Source organism: Lepidothrix coronata, unplaced genomic scaffold (assembly GCF_001604755.1).
Source record: "Lepidothrix coronata isolate B3197 unplaced genomic scaffold, Lepidothrix_coronata-1.0 Scaffold19, whole genome shotgun sequence".
In the NCBI taxonomy this organism is placed as follows: domain Eukaryota; kingdom Metazoa; phylum Chordata; class Aves; order Passeriformes; family Pipridae; genus Lepidothrix; species Lepidothrix coronata.
This window is the reverse complement of record NW_016690199.1, coordinates 2779103-2798324: the sequence shown is the minus strand read 5'-3', so window position 1 is coordinate 2798324 and position 19222 is coordinate 2779103. Positions and strand designations below refer to the sequence as shown.

Sequence of the window (19222 nt, the reverse complement as noted above, 5' to 3'; positions counted from 1 at the left end):
GTCCTAAAACCCCGCTGTACACATCTCTGTGCTCAGAGGTAAGCCACACCAAAACCTGGGGCTCGTTAAGTACAGCAGAGCCAAGCCCTGATGTGTGCAGAATTCACAGGCTAATGGTCTATGAATTCACATGGATATGGGGACATTCGGCCAAGAAATTTCCAGCACTCTTAGGAAGAGGATTATGTAAGAATTCAGCCATCTTTCATAGCGTGGCTAAAACTATTGTACTGTTATATCAAGAGATGTATGTTTTCACCTTGAGGTAGCTCATAAGTGCTTTTTATGCCCCTCAACTTCCCACCAAGTGATCATAACACTGAAATCTCCCCATTTTAGAACAGCAGCAACAAGAACAGAGATCAGTGCAGCACCCTAAGCAGAAAGGCTCTTTGCCTGGAGGTCTTTCACTACTACAGCAGAGTCTACTCAGAAGCACACTTAACTGAGTGCATATTTTTCCACTGCTTACTTACATTAACATACAAACAACAGCTCAGTCTTTGAAAAACATCTTTCTTCTGTACTTTCAGCTTCAGACATATACTGGGGAAGATGATTTTCCATCATTGAAACAGAAAAAGTAAATATTTAGATTACACAAGGAAGGAGGGGGAAAGGGAGCTCAGGACTGGCTACACTGGACAGAGGCATACTGGAGTTTGGACTGCCTTTGAATAAGGACAACTGATCGAGATCAGCTGAGAAAGTAAAGGTCTCTACTTCTGAGGTATGATATCATAGCACAACTCACAACTCCACCCAGTTTTTTTGAAGACAAGTGTTAGTGAAGCATTTTAGTAGATTCACCCTCCAACTCCCTGCTCTCCCATGCCCCCAACCACCAATATCTCAGTATTTAGGGATTCTACTGTACTCTGAAAACACTGCCTGCCACCCCTCTTTCTAACTGCAACCTGAAAAAAAAAAAACAACATACCTTGAATAGCTGAGAAAATAAGTGCTATGTAGCACTGCCCTAACATCTCCTTCTGGCAATGGTGAGTTATCCTAATTCTGAAAAATTATGAACTAATCCAGGTAGAATTCTGCAAATTGGTGCAAGATCCAAAGATGTTATCCACCTCTTCTACTTTTACCTACTTGTCTTCTAACATATTCCCAGTTTTCCTGTGTTCCACTGATCTGTATTAGAAGTATAAACTAGAGCTCAAGTGCTTCCAGATGTCCACTTGCTTATCTTATGTAAGTGCTGGTCTTTCCTACTGCAAATTGACTTCTGCATCTGACTTCCCACACAAGCCAAGGCAGAAAAAAAAATTCAAGCTGGACTTGCTGCCTTAGGAAACAGATCAGTCAACTATGCTTTCCCATCATACCATTTGAAAGTAGATTTGTATCTTTGCTCAGGATGCTAAGGAATTTTTGTGGGTTAAGAGAACTCCACACAATACACTGCTCCAGCATGCTCACGCTGGATAGTGTGAATGGGGATAAAGAGGCCTTCTACCAATTTTAAGATGCTTAAAACAAGGAATCCAATAGCTCTGGCAGCAAATCTCACAATCTAAGTTGTCATAGTCTCTGGAGTTGAAAAAATTCCTCTACTGTCTTATAGAGACTCAACAGTACATTAGAAGCAACTATGACTCTGGTTCTCAACAGCTCTTTCAAAATGTCAAAGAACTGAAATTCTGTCCCAAACCCCAACCTTTGCTGCCCACACAGCTCGTGTTGCCTCCTCATGGCTTTGCAAGCCCCAGGTTCCACAAGCCTGGTCTCCAGCATTTGCTTTTACCATTGTCCCATTAATGACCACCAAGCACCATAAGCCCACCTATAAAAAGCTTAAAACCCCTACAAAACAAAAAAACAAGACCCAGACTATTAAATTCTTTCACGTACTGGCATCCCATAGCCTCAGTTTCCCTGTGTTTACTTATGGGCTAATAGGCTATCCCTTGGCTGTTCATATGTAAGCAAGCATATGGAGTGTAACATTTTAGGAAGGCTTGTAGTCACACTTGCAGGAGATTAGAGATGTTAATCAGATGGCATTAAACAGTATTGATAGACAAATACATCTTTACTGGAAGATCAGTTTCAGCTGGGACAGCTCTCAGTTGTGCCGCTTCCTGCTGTCTACTGAATTACACCTTCAAAACCCTTAGACACAGCAAGAATGCAACCATAAAACTGATTTTTATGGCTATTTTACCACTAGAGAAGACAGCTAAGGCTACCAGTCCAATTTGTCTTCCCTTCCTCACTTTCAGCTAGTCAGTAACTTGAAAGAGGAATTCCTCTCTGTGGTAGTGCAATGGATTGTCATATTACAATTACTACACCTCAAAAGAGAAAGCTGGTCCTTAACATACTGGTTCAAAAAAAACCAGTCTTGCCCACTATCACATGTAGGAAGTCTTGCACTAGATCTGCTTAAGCTCATTTGAATTTTGCACTTTAATTTAAAACAACAGCTGAAAACTTACAAAAAAAAGCATCTGTGTTACCAAGTATGTCTATAGTATGCTGCACTGAGAGCTTCCCAGTTATGGCTCAGTAATCAGAAACATGTTTGACTATCAAAATGATTTACTAGTGGAATTTTTAATATTCATACACCCACCCACACTGTAACCCTGCCCAATAACCAGAGTAGGAGCTATAAAGCTGAATAATACTAATGGATATAAACTTTGAAGGATATCTTTAGCTCACATAATGGCCATACTCATTTTATGCATTAGTCACACCTGTACTCTTCAACAGAAAGTCTAAGACAGACTACCCAGCACACCATCTACTAACACCAGCTGCAAGTAACCCTTCTATTGCACAGACATTGACACCAGACATTTTTCTCAAATGGTGCTTGCAGCAAACAGCTTCAAAATTTGCACTAATTTAGCTCTTGTCCAGAATCTAAGGTCTACTCATACTGCAAATCTTTAACTCCCTCACATCATTGAGCAGTGTCTTGGCTCTTTGATGTACCTTTGATATGAACAAGCCAGCATAAAAGTTATTGAAGACAGAATGTTCTCCACAGACTGTTGATATGAATGTGTGTTCAAGTTCAGGCATAAATCTACCAGAAATCTCTATAAACGTATCCTAAAAATGCCCCAAAATCATGAGTCTTATGCATAATACACACACACCACCTCACCTGCTTCTTCTTTAACTTGCACAGAGCTCTTGCTGTAGGCTGATACAACCATAACAGCAGGACACGCACACTCCAGTCTGTTCTTACATATAAGAAAAGCTTTATGAAGTAGAACCTGTTGTTCATTTCAACTAGTACTAGCAAAACACTGAGAAAATATTTTTAAAGTGACCATGGCACAGATTGGAGGGTGAGGGGATAGGGGCTAATATACTGAAAATACACTTCATTCTGCTGACTTTAGTGTCTGGGTTTATTTTCTGGAAAGAAATAAAACACACAACAGCATTTGTGCTCATCAAATGAAAAACTGGAAGATGTTAAAGGCTACGAATCAGGAGAGCATCAGCGCACTTCTGCAGAAGAGCACAGCTTATGCAAGAACTACTTCGTAGGAGTTAACTGAACAGATATGCCAAGCAGCTTGGAAAGATACAAATTAAGTCTGTTTATCATGGTGATGCTGCTTCAGTTGTGTTTTTTTCTCAGGATTCGTGTTGACATAAGCAACTTCAAAGCATTATTCCACTGTTTGCACTAAACAAAACACTCCCCATACTATCCCAGCGACCTCCTTTATGAGGAGAGGGGAAACAAGACCTGTAAGATTGGTTTTGTTCACTTTCATGAACTATTACTATTACCTTGATACCTGCAAATCAACACTCAAAAGGTAGGGGTTTTTTGGCAAACCAGACGTCAGATTTTTCATCCCAAGAAAGATGATGATCAATCTGCTGACAGCACTTTGTCAGGCATAGAACTCATATATAGTCATAGAACTCATAGTCAGTCATAGAACTCATATATTCTCCAACTCATAGTCTGAAAAATGCAAAAGGTGAAGGTTGAGCTGAAATCAATACTTGAAGTTTTCTGCATCAATTACATGCTATTGGGTATTAAAACTTCTAACAGACAAAAAATTATCAATTTCACATTAAAAGGACTGACTGGAGTTTCTACGAGGAAAAACCTCATAAGAATGAGCTATGAAGTAGAAAAAAGAAAGTTTGGCTCCTAAACAAACCCTGAGCCCACCTTATCTTCCTGTTCCACAGCCACACGGTAAATGTAGGGTCTTATCCCCAGTAAATACCACTTTTCAAACCTCAATCAAGCATAGGCAGCATTTGTAGTCAAACACTTTGACTGTCAAAACAGGCTGAACAACAGCATAGTACTCTTCTTACTGCTAGTCTAATTTTTGTAATTTCTGGAATAAACCATCACCAATATGTCTTGCAAGTCCATTAAGTCTTGATCAGCACAGTCAACTCTCCTGCTTGCTTTCCTAAGGAGCTCTGAGACAACTGAGGCAAACACAGGTCTGGGGGCTTGCCCCCCCTTTTTTTTGTTTCAGCACCTTTCCCCCGCCTCAAGCAGCCTGCTTGCCATGGAAAAAGCTGACTTCAAGGCAAGCATATTCCATTTCCTTCCCCAGGAACCCTGCAGCGAGTTCTTACAACTTCCTCATGAATAACCCAGAGGTGCAAAGGGAATAAGGAAGAAATAAAGAAAGATTCTGAGAAGATCCAGGACTCATCTTCAATACAGGTTTAAGGGCAGACAAATGAAGCAGGTCTGTAGGTTTATCTTTTAGAAAGAGACATTATAGAGTCACAATGGAGACCTTTGCTGAAGGAGTAAATGATCCCCATTGGGGGCGGGGGGTTGGGAGTTTTTTTGGGTTTTTTTTTGAAACTTGAACAATATTTCAGCCACTTGCATGCAAGAACTTGTCTGCTGGTCTCAGAGGCCATTCACCACACAAAATCATAATCATATCCTCTAAACCCTCATTTTTCATTTAAGCAGCAAGCATAGTGCTTCCCTTTGGAAATCAGGGCCAAACAGCCCCATTTTGTTAGGAGTGGAAGGCCAGGTTAGAGTACTGCAAACATCAGCAGCAGATAGCAGAAAGCAGTTGAACAAGTTGAAGCTTTCTATTTGAGAGCAATTACTGCAGTTATACTCCTCTTGGCCCAGTCACAAAAGCAGAACCATGTTTACAAACTCTGGAGCCCTAATGCTGTTTGAGGGGAACTCTTTATGAAATAGCCCCACCTGACAATCTTTAGGAAGTCTGTAAAACCAGGGAGTGGGGAGAGGGGCTATTTTTTGCCATGATTAATAGTCAACAGGCTGATATCTCCACCTACATGAGTCTGAACACTCATTCCACTCCTCCCCCAAACTAAGCAAAATCTAAACTGGAGGGGTGTGTGTGTGTACGCATATGGGGGTGGCAGAGGGAAATCTAGATGTCTAGACTACTAAGAGTCATTTCATTGCAAAAAGAGCACAAATAAAAACAACAGGTGAACAGGAGTCAGTCTTGGAGTTAATATACCAAATTTAACACCCAGGTAGAGACTCATTCCAGTAAAATTACCCAGCAACTAGGTGGAAGAATCCTACCAACAACCAGCTGCATGTATCTGAAAGATAAAACAACTTCAAGGAGGGACTCAAAGGGGTATTACAACACCTATTTGGCAGTGCCTAGTGTTTTGTGAAACAGGAGCATAGTGTGCTTCTCTCCAGGGTGATCAAACTACTAGGACCATGGCACACCTTACCAGATGATATACCTGTAGGAAGATCTTCAAGCAAAGGTTGAAGACACTCTGATCCTGCTGCAGTGGCAGAATGCAGCAGGAGTTTCTCAACATGAAAGGGTTTTGATATATCACAAGACAGGAAGCATTTTAGCTGAGGAGTTCTCAAAATCATCTGAAGTCACATATAAGCTTTAGCTAAGGCCTGTAAAACAGTGACCCATTTTCACAAAAGGCCAAAATGCCATGACTGACTAGAGATCGTCGAGGCAGAACATTAATACGGTCACCTCAGGCCACATAAAAGCAAAGAGAAAGCCCTCTGGAGATCCAACTACATATGAGAAGCCAAACTGCTGGAAGGACTCCACAAGCTTCTTGTAACTAGACAGAAACTCAAAGCAAATCTCAGCCAAGTCAACCTTGTGACAAATGACAAGTCTTAGAGATGTATTTGCTCCCGACACCTCAGTGATACCCCGACCTTTGACAGCACTCTCTGTCAGACAGCTGCTGCAGCGAGGGCAGCAGCACCCCTGAGAAAAAACGAAGCATGCACCTCACTAATAGTTTTCACAAGGCCAGAAACAAGTCATTAGTTTCTTATTTAGAAAACCTGAAGGATATCTGACCAGGCAGTAGTCATGTGAGGATTTCATCTGAAGAAAAGTTCATTGGCTATCTACTCTCAGCTCACGGGACACTAAAGGTTCTAGAAGAGCCCATCCCTATTTTAAAGCAGTGCCTTTCACCATTACACACATAGCAGTAATGCTAGTCCAGTGGAACAGAAGTAATACTTGCCTCTGCTTTTTATAGCTGTCTGCTATTCATCCCCACCCTACTCCATCCCCCCTCCCCTGATTCCAGCATGTACACATCTCTGTACTCAGGGAGATTAAGTTCCAACTATGAAGTCCAAGTGGCCAACTGAAGTGCCAACTGTGGCCACTTAAGTTTGAACAAACACTGAAGGATTGACTTCCAAGTCATTTGTTTTCCTTATACTTTCGGAACTAAACAAAAAAAAAAGCATCAGTGAAAATTTTGCTACTCGGATACAAGGACTCCCACAATCACTTGCCTTTGTCAAGATTTTTCAGCAAGAAACAAGAATATCAGTGGTTAACACCAGTTCATGTTATCAAATTTGTCAGTTTTCTTGAAACACTTCTATTTTACTGCAAATGCCTCCTGCCTATGTCATCTCTAGGCACCTCCTCTGAGACAAGTCTCAGCAAAAGTACTGGTTTATAAAACTAATCAATACATCAAGGGGGACATAGAAAAATCTTTTCCCCAACTGGATAAGCAAGCTTAATATTCACAAAAAAAGTAAGCAATTTCATCTTAGATGAATGACCAGTAACTACAATTTTATTCTAGTTACTAGAATAGTGACATTCTAGGCAGTCTTCAAACTACTACTTAATCTTATCATTTCTCTTTCCACAGTACCTTTCAGAATTCTCTGTACCAACTGTCATAATGGGAGTATAGTGTTGCATATCTCATTATTTTAACTTCCAGCCTTGTTGAATGTAAACTAATTTTCAGAGAGCCTCACATAACCCTGAGTTAATGACACCTGTGACCTTGTTCTTCTGTGCAAATCTGTATTGATAAGGTTTCCCAAAATACATCTTGCAACTTGCCAGTTCCACAACCAGTTACTCCTTCAACCCACCAAAGCCATCTTGCTCCTAGCTAAGCGAGTTCCCTTCACAAACTCAACACAAGTTCTTTGATCAGATTACATTAAGAGATCTGCCTCCCACTCTCACCCATGTCTTGACTATTTAATATTCAGATGTCTGTTGGAAAGAGCATCCTGGAGAGAAAGGGAGGCTAGAGAACAGGGCAAACAACAAGGAAAAAAGACATCCAGTGCTATGACACTGTGCGATTCTGTAAGTGAAGGTGGAGGGAAGCAGTGTGGTTCCCCTGTTCTCCCTCTCCCATGAGACAGGATGAACAGCAATCCCCAAGAGGAGGATGTCAGAAATCAAAGGTCCAGAGAAACGCAAGAAGGAACAAAGAGTCAAATAATTTCCACGAGAGAAATGCAAGAGTTGGTCAAACCTCCATAGCCTAGAAGAGACACAAGGGAATATGCAACAGAAGCCTACAAGGCTTCAGAAAGAGACTCTGGGGATGGTTAGGAGTAGATCATCTGTTTTCATGTTCTTGACACAAAAGGCATGAAAGTAAGCTAATAGGATCCATGGCTAGAAGAAATGAAGAAAAGATGGCACTTTAGGCAGAAATTTGCAAAACAATACATAGGTTGCCTAAGTGCAAAGTGGTTTTAAGAGTTTTGTGGGTCCAAGGACAGTGTGGCAGAAATACTTCAGAGAGACCAATCACAGTTAGCTCAGGAAGGTCCCAGGTTGAAAACAAAGCTTGAGAGAACACAGAACAGTTTTCTATATTCTTGCCCTTAGCCTCTCATTGACATTTGCTTACATTCCCTGAACTATGACTTCAGTATAGGTGCAGTTCTGAAGCAAGTATTTTGCTTTTTCTAATGGCTGACATTAAAACAAGAGAGTACTAAAATAAATAAAACAATTACACTGTAGAATCTTGCATGTCTGCCTGAGCCATTACCACTTACAGGGTAATCAAAATTGTGCCCAAGGAGTGTTTGAGGGGAAAAAAAAAAAAAAAGGACCCAGGATAAACAAAGCACAGTTCTAAATCAGATTTATAATTATATCTCAGAACTCCTCTTTGAAAACCATGACAGAAGAAGCCATAACTGAAAAATCTAATTAGATTCTCCTTTCTGCAACACTGAAATGTCACATGAAATAAAACAAATGCAAAAATCACCAACCCTTGTATGAAATTCAGTCAGGTACCTGTTGCAGTAAACACAACATATGCTATTCAGAAAAAAAAAAAAAGGACAAGCTGAGCTAAAGCTACTAATTGGAGACCTTACTATTTGGAATAAAGGAGGACTGTAGGCTTCTGAAACTTCCCCTGAGGAAAAGGTAATCCAGACAGTCTTTTAATAGTGATTAAGTCAGGTGACACAAAGCAGAACATTCTGTCATCCAAGGCAAGGTAACAGAAATGCTTGAATACACCAAGCATTTGTCCTTTAACTCGAGGAGGACTGACAAGTGTCAAGTGAAATACTAAGCTTACCAATTTTTCACACAAAAATTCATCAGCGCATTTGTGACAAAAACCCCGGTTTAACTATAAGAAAACTGGTACTTGTCTTGGAGAGACTAAACCAAGGTTTACACAAAAAGCTAACTGAAATAATTTGGCAATTCATCTCCAAACTTCAGCTATTCTATTTACATTAGTCCAAATCAATCCCTATTGGGTTCTGTATAGCATAGATGAAGGCTGGTGCTCTTCCTAATTAAGCTTCCTCCACTAATAAAGTGATTCTGCACTGTCTGTGTGTGTCACTGAGCCAAGTTCACACTAGCCAGACATGTTCTTCCACACTAGCTAAAAAGCAAGCAAGAAATACCTCCCCCATTAAAAGCTGGGACTTTCAGTAACTCAGGACACAGTCTAAGGAGGAACAAAACAGCTTTCAAAACATCACTCATATACTCCAAGGAGAATTAGGGCAAGAATAGAATAGAAAGGGTGAAAATTAAGTTAGCATGACTGGCACAAAAGCTGTGAAGGCAACAGCATCTGTGACAGTCTGGAAATACCAGCTAAAAAAAGTGTTAGAACTTTAGAGCTGAAAGGGATTAAAAAGCAAAAAATAGTCATAGACTTGCTGCAGAACTTCCTCTAACTTGACTGAACTACCCTCAATGCAACACTGCTATCCGTAAAACCTATTTTCAAATACTGAAAGGGAGTATTGGCATTACTCAAGATCCCAGACAAACTACAGGAAGAAGCAGACTCTTCAGAGCAAACCAGATTAATTGTCTGGATTTCCAAAAGATGCTTCTAGATACACTGCATGGATACCTAGAGTGCTCCTGATAAAGGGAAATGGCAGATGTATCTGCTTAGCTCTTCAGATACCTCAGTACCTGTGTACTTGACAGTTGCTACAGTTTCAGTCCAGGGCTCAGGCAACACAGCTTCAGAATCTGAGCAGAGATCAGAATCCTTACCGACCTCAGGAAACACAGTTTAGACCAGAACAAACAGGGGTAAGGAAGCAGGAATTAAGACACAATAAGCCTTCTGGATCTATACCTATAGAGGTAAACCCATTTCAGGTAACCTTGTTCATTTGAACTTTTGCACACTGTCCAGTAGGGGAAAAAACGCCTTAAAAGTTTTGGTCAATAAGCACAGAAGACCTTGTCCTTCGGGTCTCTAACAAGTCATATGAAAAGACTTGCAGAAACTCAATACCATTCAACACCTCAGTGAAACTGCTTTTGTTCCACATAAAGGAATCCCACCTCACCCTGCCTATTCCAATCTGCCACAAAGAACACGGCAGATGCATCTTGGAGGTGATACTTAGATTTACTGGCCAGAGGCCTAGCATCCCATAAAAAGCTTTAGGCATGTGGAAAACAGGCCTCAAAAAGGACAGTTCCTCCCAGCTGCCAGAGCTCTGTTCACACATGACCACTGTGAAAGAACAATTGACACTATAAAGAAAGATGATACGTGCAGGAAGTCAAATCCACCTGAAAGCAGTCCTAACAAGCCACCCTGATCATCACTTTGCTTTGTTACAATATGAGATGAGAGCTAATGATGACCACAGAACACAGAAGAGTTAGTGTGACCAGCAAATACCAGTGCTCAGAAGAACCATCAGTCATCCTTCCTACTGCCACAGCTCCCCTCTGCTGGTTAATTTACCCAGCACATCTCTGGGCACTAAACCTTTATGTAGTCTGATTAAAAGGTAACAAATGTTTAGCTAGCCTTTGATACGGGTGTTAATGTGCCTGTTCCAATGAGGTTCTGGAATGCATATTGGGACACAAAATAGTATCAGCAAGCTTTCCTTCTACACCTTAGAAGAAATTAGTAGAGAAGCCAGCCAACCACCAAAACTATTTTAAATATAACAGCTACCAACCAAAGCAATAGAATTTGGTATGGTACACTACAACCATACAAGAGGAAAAGATAGCATCCTACTATCTTACCTGAGAGCAGTCAAACAAGTATCACTTTGTATTGTAACTCTTTCAAACAGGAGAGCCTAGTGTAACGCCTCCAGGTTATATTTCTGGAGTTTCTAGAGCAGAAGCAGCAGGAAGGAAAGTGAAATTATCCCCACATGCATCAATCCTGAACACATGCTAGAACCTTAAATAACAGCCTTCTCTTCCATCCTGAACAGGAAGAACCCCAGGTATTGATTTTTAATTGAGATCAGAAATTGAGATTAAATCATAAATTATACACAAGAGAGCAGAGTAGCAATTCCAGTAGATGGGGTTTTTTGCTAGTATCCAGTTTTACTGGACAACAACAAAAAACCAACTAACCAAACAAAAAAAAAACAAACAACAAAAAACCAAACAAGCAACAAAACCAAAACACACTGATTTAGATGGAGGGTCATAGGATTAAGTGTAAACAGACACTTTGCCTGATCATTACATAAAAGGAAATAAACAAGCTACATCTTCAGATACTTTCATGACTTCCCAGCTAATATAACACAGTCCTCTCCCGCACAGCTGGAGCTAGCACTAGCATTTTCCAGAAATCCACTGAGCTAATCCAATAGCAAAGAACAGAAGAAAGTATTGATGAAATTAGAGAACAGAGAAAAAAGCCTTTTATAAAGAGACACGTGCAACACCAGGCAGACAGTTGGGTACCATCTCAGCATCCTTCTATTAGATTTCAGTAGAAGCTTTCAGCCCTGCTACCACCTTTGAACTGCTTCAGACAAACTTGATATTAACCAAGTATCCACGTCCTACTCTTTTCCTAAAGTTTTGGAAGAAGTCCAAGATAAATTGAGCCCACTATACATACACTTTCTTGTTGCATTAATGAAAGTGTAGCTAGATTGTCTCTTTTGAAGTGTGTGTAACAACCATGAAGACCCATTAACGGTTAGTGCAAGACTTGTTTTATGCTAATATTTAGAATTCAAAGATGAACTAGTAATTAATACTGCTCTTCCCCTCCCCTCTGCGCTCCATGTGGCATGGGTATTAGTGTCCTCTGGGCACTTCAAGCCATGCATCATTATAATTTCAACTTGAAGTCAAGAGGGAATTAAGCTAACTATGTAATAACATACTTTAATTATTGTTCTAAACACAGAACACCTGCATGCACTCTTTTGTATTGGAAATATGCATACTAAGAAGGTAAGCAAATACATTAAAAAAAAGATATGCCCCCAAGTTCTGTGTATGTAAAGTTCCCAGGAACAGAGAGTAGTGTTTTAATCTTACCCCTTTTAAATATTGTTAGCTGCTGATAGCACTGCAATCTTTCCCTTTGTTTTTGAAAAAGCAAATGCCCACAAAACCAATTCCAGCTAATGAGCCTAGATATCTTGCCTTAGGAAGAGGAGAGGCCCACACTCAACCTCTGCTCCTAAGGGAGTGGGGATTACAGCATCGTTTTTCTAAGTCCTCTTCAACTCTCTCATCAGTCCTACCCAACTGAGTCACCTCTAGAGCTACTTGGGCAGCAGCAGTCACAGCTGAAAGAGGACAAATGAGATAAAGACTCCACTGCCCCACACTAACAGCAACCCCTGACTGATCAAATATTCATACAGATCCAAACAAGACACATCCCAATGCTGTGGGCTCTGAGCACAGCTATCATTACAGATCTTCTCATCATAAAGCAACACAAGTGTCTCAGTTTTATTGCTACTTGAGTCACACGACAGCTTCAGTCAATTTGAACTTCACATTTTCACAAGAGACTTATCAAACAGATTGTAGATCTGCTCATGGCTAGTAACAGAACTCATTAATCCAGAGAAAAGGAGTAACACACCTAATCTGTCCTTCATTTCAGCCCCGAGTGAAACACCAGCTGAGTTTTCAAATTCTGCAAATGGTAAAGAGGCTGGCAGAGAAGTCAACAGATAGAAAACACCTTATTTTAGTTCTCTGTAAATTTGCAGAAAGAAGTTGAGCAGAAAAGTCACCACTCTAAGAGTGGGTGCAAGTTCTTTCATGCAGATCCAACTCATGCAAGGAACTTGAATAAAGGATTAAACAGGGACTATGCACACATTTAAATACACATGGTAGAGCCAAAGTTTAGTTGGTAAAAAATAAGTCTATAAATACGTTCCTGAAACAAAATCTTGTATCATATTCCAGCAGCAAGACTGAATCTTCTGAACAATACTTTATGGCTACAGTAAATCTTTATCACATGCTTGCAGCACCAACCACTACATTGTATTTAATTACTCTTAAAAATTAGTTGCTTACAGCAATAGCATAGGCAGACCACAATTCCACGGTATCTATTTGAATATATGACAACAGCCATGATCAATCCCACCATAACAAAGCAGCATCAGAACTTTAATAACCAATCATATCTTTCACATTCACGTAAGCTGGAGGGGAATCTGATACAGCTTTTTACTACTGCAACTCAGGCAAACCTCACAAATGGGCACACCTTTGGAAGGAAAGTGTAACAAGTGTAGCAAAGCACATGAAACACCCTTTGAAAGTAAGCACTTGCCCTGTAAATTTACTCTAAGCATGTAAATTCAGAATGCTTCTCTATTTTTTTCCACCCTTCTCCTCCCATTGACATGGATCTGGAAGCTATGAAAGGCATATTATCTCAGCAAGTCTTCAAATTCATTTCATTGTTGACCCCTAGTTACTCCTCTGGTGGGTAACAATGTTACACTCTTTCCTCATAAGGATGAGTATCAATGGAGAACAGAACGAAGCCATCTAAAGTAAGCTAATATTAGCAAAACCTGGAGACTAGTTTTGCTAGTCCAAAGCTGGACTTGTATCTCAAAAGTAGGTACTAGTGACTATTTTACAGTTTCAGTACTTCATTTACCACTCACTCTGCTGTTCTGACTTCTCCACACTCCTCGTCAAGCTGAAGTTTCACAGGCTACCAAATCTTGAAAATCCATCCTAAAGGCTCAGGGACAAACAAATTATTGCTGATAGCAAGCTACCACAAGTCAAGACTATTGCTTCATGCCAGCTAAAGCTTATTTTGTTTACCTCATGTTTGCAGTGATCTAGGAGTAAATACGAACAGCTTGAGATCAGTTAATATGCAACAGTTTGTACTTCTGTCTAAGCCCTGTGACAATCAAGAGGCAACCACCTTACCCCTCACCTCTTACAGAACAAGAGGGATGTGAAGAGACTACAAGATATAAACCATACAGCCCTGAAGTTATCAGGGTTACTTAACAGCAAACATCAGAAGGCACTGCAGGAGCACTAAATATTTGACAACCAACACCTTAGGTGTGCATCCAAGTCTAAACATTTCAGTTTCCCTGCTTCCTTCCCTTCTTCACTTTCTGGTAGGAGAAAGCACCAATATGTGGGGATGAATCACGGAAACAACACTGTTCTACAAAGGTCTCCAACGGCCAAATACAATACTAAAATATTTGGGGCCTACATATAAACATATGATTTAAACAACAGTTTATAACCAGCACAAGGGTGCTATCAGGTCATTGTTGTGTACAAAATCCAGTCGTTACTGAGGGGCAACAGACAGCTATACTTGGTCTTAACAGTTCAAGTAAGCATGGTCAGACTTCTAGACTTTGCTGATTGCATGTAGCCAGTTACAGTAAAAATTCCATGTTGTGATACAAGGAAAATCATGTTATTGTAACATAAGGGAATCAAAACCATAAAAAGCACCATGGTTTTTTTTGGTTTTTGTTTGTGGGTTTTTGTTTGGTTGGTTTGGGGGTTTGGGGGGTTTTTTTGGTTGTTTTTTTTTTCTACATGCTGTAAGAGAAAGAAACTGCCACTAAAACCTATTAAGCAGTAGTATAGGTTACCAAACCAGTGCTGTTAAAATTGTCCTTGATCAATAGTAAGAACAGTAAGTGGTACCAAAAATTGAACACCCCAGAAAACTTATACTTCAGTCTTGACTGGAGTAGATCAATAATTAAGCTATTTAAGTATTTCTCAACTTACTGCTCAAAGCACATGTCAATCAAGTCTTCCAAGGATGAAGAAGTTCCCTAATTAGAACTTAAGTTTTTCAGCTGCAATCCAGGACCTTTTACATTAAAAACGTAGATTGGGTTTTAAGATAGACATTTCAATTTTATGACGCTATAACCAGAATCATACATATTTGGGGGGGGGGAAGACTGAAAGAATCCTGTTTGATGTTTTAGGTTAACTGCTACCTTGTACAATAGTTCACTGCAATTTGCATGAACAGAACTGCTTTGGAAGGGGTAAGAAAAGCTAGCTCTACAGCATCAATATTACTATTGCCTACTCACTAAGTTTTAAAAATGTAAAAACTATCCAATCTGAACTTTAGATGCCTAGAGTTACTTAAGCTGGTGCATTCACAGTACTAGAAAAGTACTGGAGAGACTAAAGACCTAGTGGACTATCTGGAACTAGATGAGGCATTGCAAAAACAATTTAAGCATAATAATAATAATCAATTAGTAACATACTAAACAAAACCCACCAGAACACATCCTGCTGGGAACAACAAATATATAAAATCAGGACTTTCAAGCCCGAAGCAGGATGTAAACAGATTGCAGTTTATGTACTAATACTCCAGTCTTATCTCAGATTAAAAAAAAAACCAACAAAAAACCAAAAAACAACTTCAGAGAATGAGCACCTGTGCATCTGTCCAAGGGGCATATAATTGCTTACTCAAGGACTATTAGGCTGTTTCTTAGCAACCTCAGCAAGCTCTAATCAAGTAAGACTAAGATTGTCATTTAGCCTTGAAATGCCTTGCCCCTTCCATCTAATATAGCATTCTAACTGCTCTTGAGAAGCAAATAGTCATTTCAACCACAGATAAAAATCAAGGCTTGCTATGTATTTCAGCTCAGAGTTCTTGTTATCAGAAGATCTTCATGTTAAATATGCTTTTTACATTTTATTTAGCATCTGAAACAGCAACTAATAAAATAGACATTTAACTTTTCTCCCTTATATACAAATTAAAGGCTAACTATGACTCTAAAGAAAACCCTTGGAAATTAAGTTTAATAAATGAGCATAAGGTATAGCTCAACTCTTGAAAAACAAGATTTTATAACTGTAAAACATTCCACAAATATGATTACCAAAAAAAATGCTTAATATCAAAAGCAGCAGTAGAGACATTTCAGGTAAATAGCAAGCATTTCTCTCAGAGCTGGATGGTATTTAAATCTTTGGTGATGGTGAAGTGTATCTACTATGTTGCACACATCAGATTTCTAAATTTAAACACCTTTAAGCAAAATCTGACCTTCAGACCAGAAAAAAAAGCCCAAGGCATTGGAGTAATTAAAAAAAATAAACTCATCTGTTTAGTCCTATTCTACATCACTGCTTGTCTGTAGTATCAGTGGACAGAGTCTCCACTTAAGATAGCACCTTTAACCATTAAGTTTTATATACAGTATTTTTTCTTGTACAGTAAGCAAAGACACCACAAGTCTGTGGTTAAATCAAGGATGGTCACCCCTCCCTGACACAAGGTGGTTCTACACAAGAGCCATCACAGCACTCTCTTCAGCTCTCTCCATCCCAACAGGTCTCCCTGGGTGTACAGAGGGGAAGGAGCAACTCTCAGAGCCCCCCCACCCCACAGGAGGCAGAAGTTCAGTCCTGCCCAACATGAACTAGCAGAGATGCTCTTAGGTACCCACACTGGTTCACTCCCTGCCCCTGGGGGCAGTGGTGGGGTGGGGGTGTTCAGGCCCCACCTGATGTGGGTGTTCAGCTCTCACGTGAGACCTGAACGTGCAGCTCAAAAACACTGAATGAACTTGGCAGACACCACGGCCAACAGTCACCTCTGACCAAAGACTGACCTGTTTTAGACACCCACTAATCAGAAGCCAGACCAGAGGATGACCATCAAAGGTTTATCACAGTGCAGAAGAGGAAGGGAGGGCTGGAGTTACTGCCAAGGAACAGTAGCAACTATCCTTCAGGTAAGCAAATGGCTAAGCAGTAAGGAGCCAGAAGCAATGCCATTATACCCTTATTCCTCACTCCTTGAGGCAGCACCTCTCCTTCCAAATTGATGCTCTCAAGCTCCTTCCAGATCAGAGGATTATTAGTAGCTAGAACTGGAAAGGAATGAGGGAAAGTAAATGTGTGTGCTGGCAGAAAAGGGAGGGTCACTTTCTAGTCTCCTCAGCAGGCTAAGCAGCTCTGAACTAGAGCAGGCAATGCAAACAGGACCCACACAGAGTTGACAAAACATTGGGCTTGTTTTCAGAAGAGAGGGGAGGGAAGCTTTCTGGCACACAATAACGTAAAGTGTCTGCAGATGACTAAGAATACGGTGTGATCATTGCTGCTTTATGAACTTAGAGTAGTTTTTAAAGTATGTTCATAGCATGTACTCCAGAGCCAACACTCACACAAATCAACACCTAGAGGAAAAACAAGAGGAGTCAGACTACACAAAAAGGATGAATTCCGCTCATCTCACCTACACAACAGTGACTCAACGGCATCACTCAACAGAGGGGCCAGACAGCCACTGGCCCACAGGGACAGCACAAAAGTAATTTTAAAGGTTAAAAAACAAAATCACAATTTACCCTGCATATCTGTCTCAAATACAATCCTTCTCATGCAAGAAAAATTTTGTGGCAACAGTACAGATTAACAACAAATAGATTAAAAACTCACTCACTACACTCTTTTGGCATTTTTTACATCCAGAAAACGTACTTGTTTCCCATAATTTATTGTTTGGCAGAAGCTTAATTTTTGCAGCTTTTGTGCTGACATCCAATGAGCTCCAGTAGTAATTCAAAGTGAGCTGGACTTTTACCAGGAATACAAGCAATAGCATCAAACAGAACGTAGCTTTGGCCACACAAAGTTCCCCAACATCTACACTAACACTTGAACTTCACAGGATCACTCAGGCTGCCTACAATACAGTGGGAATGCAGCCCAATTAGGCCAAATATCACAAGTCTGATATAACACAACCAATTACGGTCTTACCCCAAACAACTATGCTCTAGATAAACCTGATAGTTTTAAGATTAAAGCTACAAGTAGTCATGTCTTCAGCAAACCTTTCACATGTAAACTTTTTTTTTCTGAGAAAACAGGATTTGAAACATCTTCAAACAGTCCAGAGAAAGTGCTATAAAGCCTCTGCTGCCCTGCAGTGACTCAAACATGCTCTGCTTCTACTTCACCCTCTTCTCCAGCTCATATCCTCTACTGTAAGAGTAATCCTGACTACTTTAATACCTATTCCATTTTCAGTCAAAGATTTAATGCCCACACCAGCTGTGTGGCTAGGAGTGTAGCATTTCACAGATAGGCTGGCTGGAGCACCTTCTGGAATAAAGATTAGAAAGTCAACTAGAGGTATACAAGAATACCCACTCTCCGTGGCTGGGAGGTGAGGGAGTTTGTCTGCAAGTTTTAACTTCAGCCTCAATGTTTCCAATAAATAAGCAGGTGTTTATTTAAGGAAGCTTTCAAGGAGTATAAATAGAAGTGTTCTTTACTATCTGACCATCTCTGTGACATTCAAAAACCCCCCCAGAACTTTGAGGTATAAAGTTTAAATAGTTAGGAGAATACTGTCCTTTGAGGCATATTTATTTCAAAGACATAAGAAATTCTAGATTTAGTGACATCAATGCATGAAAGATTAAGAGTGCAAAGAGCATTTCTGCTTAAAATTAGAAGACAGATTTCCTATAGTTACATGAAACTTAAGTCTTTAGACTTTCTATTCTGGGCAAGCTGCAAATAGTTGCTGGCACACACAGCATGCCAATAATAAATCCCTTTTTCAAAGAGTGGTTCTGAAGTGGTTACCATTAAGGCCTTGATTCTTTTTTAGAGGTGACACCTGCAGCTGCTATTGAAATCAACTGGAGTTGTCACTACCCAGCACTGCTAAAGTCACTCTCTAAAACATCACCTGATTATCTTCTTTTAAGAAAGAGCATAACAAAACCTGAGAACTACTCTTTGCATTTATGTAACTTGAAACCAAAGGGATATTGTTTATATAATAAAACCATTCCCTCGACCTCTCATTTCTGATCAAAAAGGTTTCGAGGTAAAAACAGTACCGAGCAGATGGAAGCATACAAATTCCCTAATCTAGCTCCCCAGAACTGAGGAAACATAGATCCATGTTTTCTGATCCACAATATATTTGTCCATAAATTGCAAAAAGCAGGGAAGGGCTCTACAAGTAAAAGGACTGCAGGTGTTTTGGCAAAATATGAAACAGTTTGGCATGGCAGTTCCACGGGAGTTCTAGAGTTTGCTGGCAAGTCCATCAGGCAGTCAGTAATCATGCACCAAGTTCAGGGGAGGAAATAAAATAAATAAATAGTCAAGTAAAAAAAGGAAGCTCTGTGCTGTCAGCAAAG

General features: G+C 40.1%; 1 protein-coding gene across 1 annotated transcript in view; it reads right to left on the bottom strand.

Moving 5' to 3' along the window:
• Nucleotides 1-19222, bottom strand: part of JAG2 (jagged 2) — a 70623-nt gene that overhangs the window by 45031 nt on the left and 6370 nt on the right. The window lies entirely within an intron of this gene.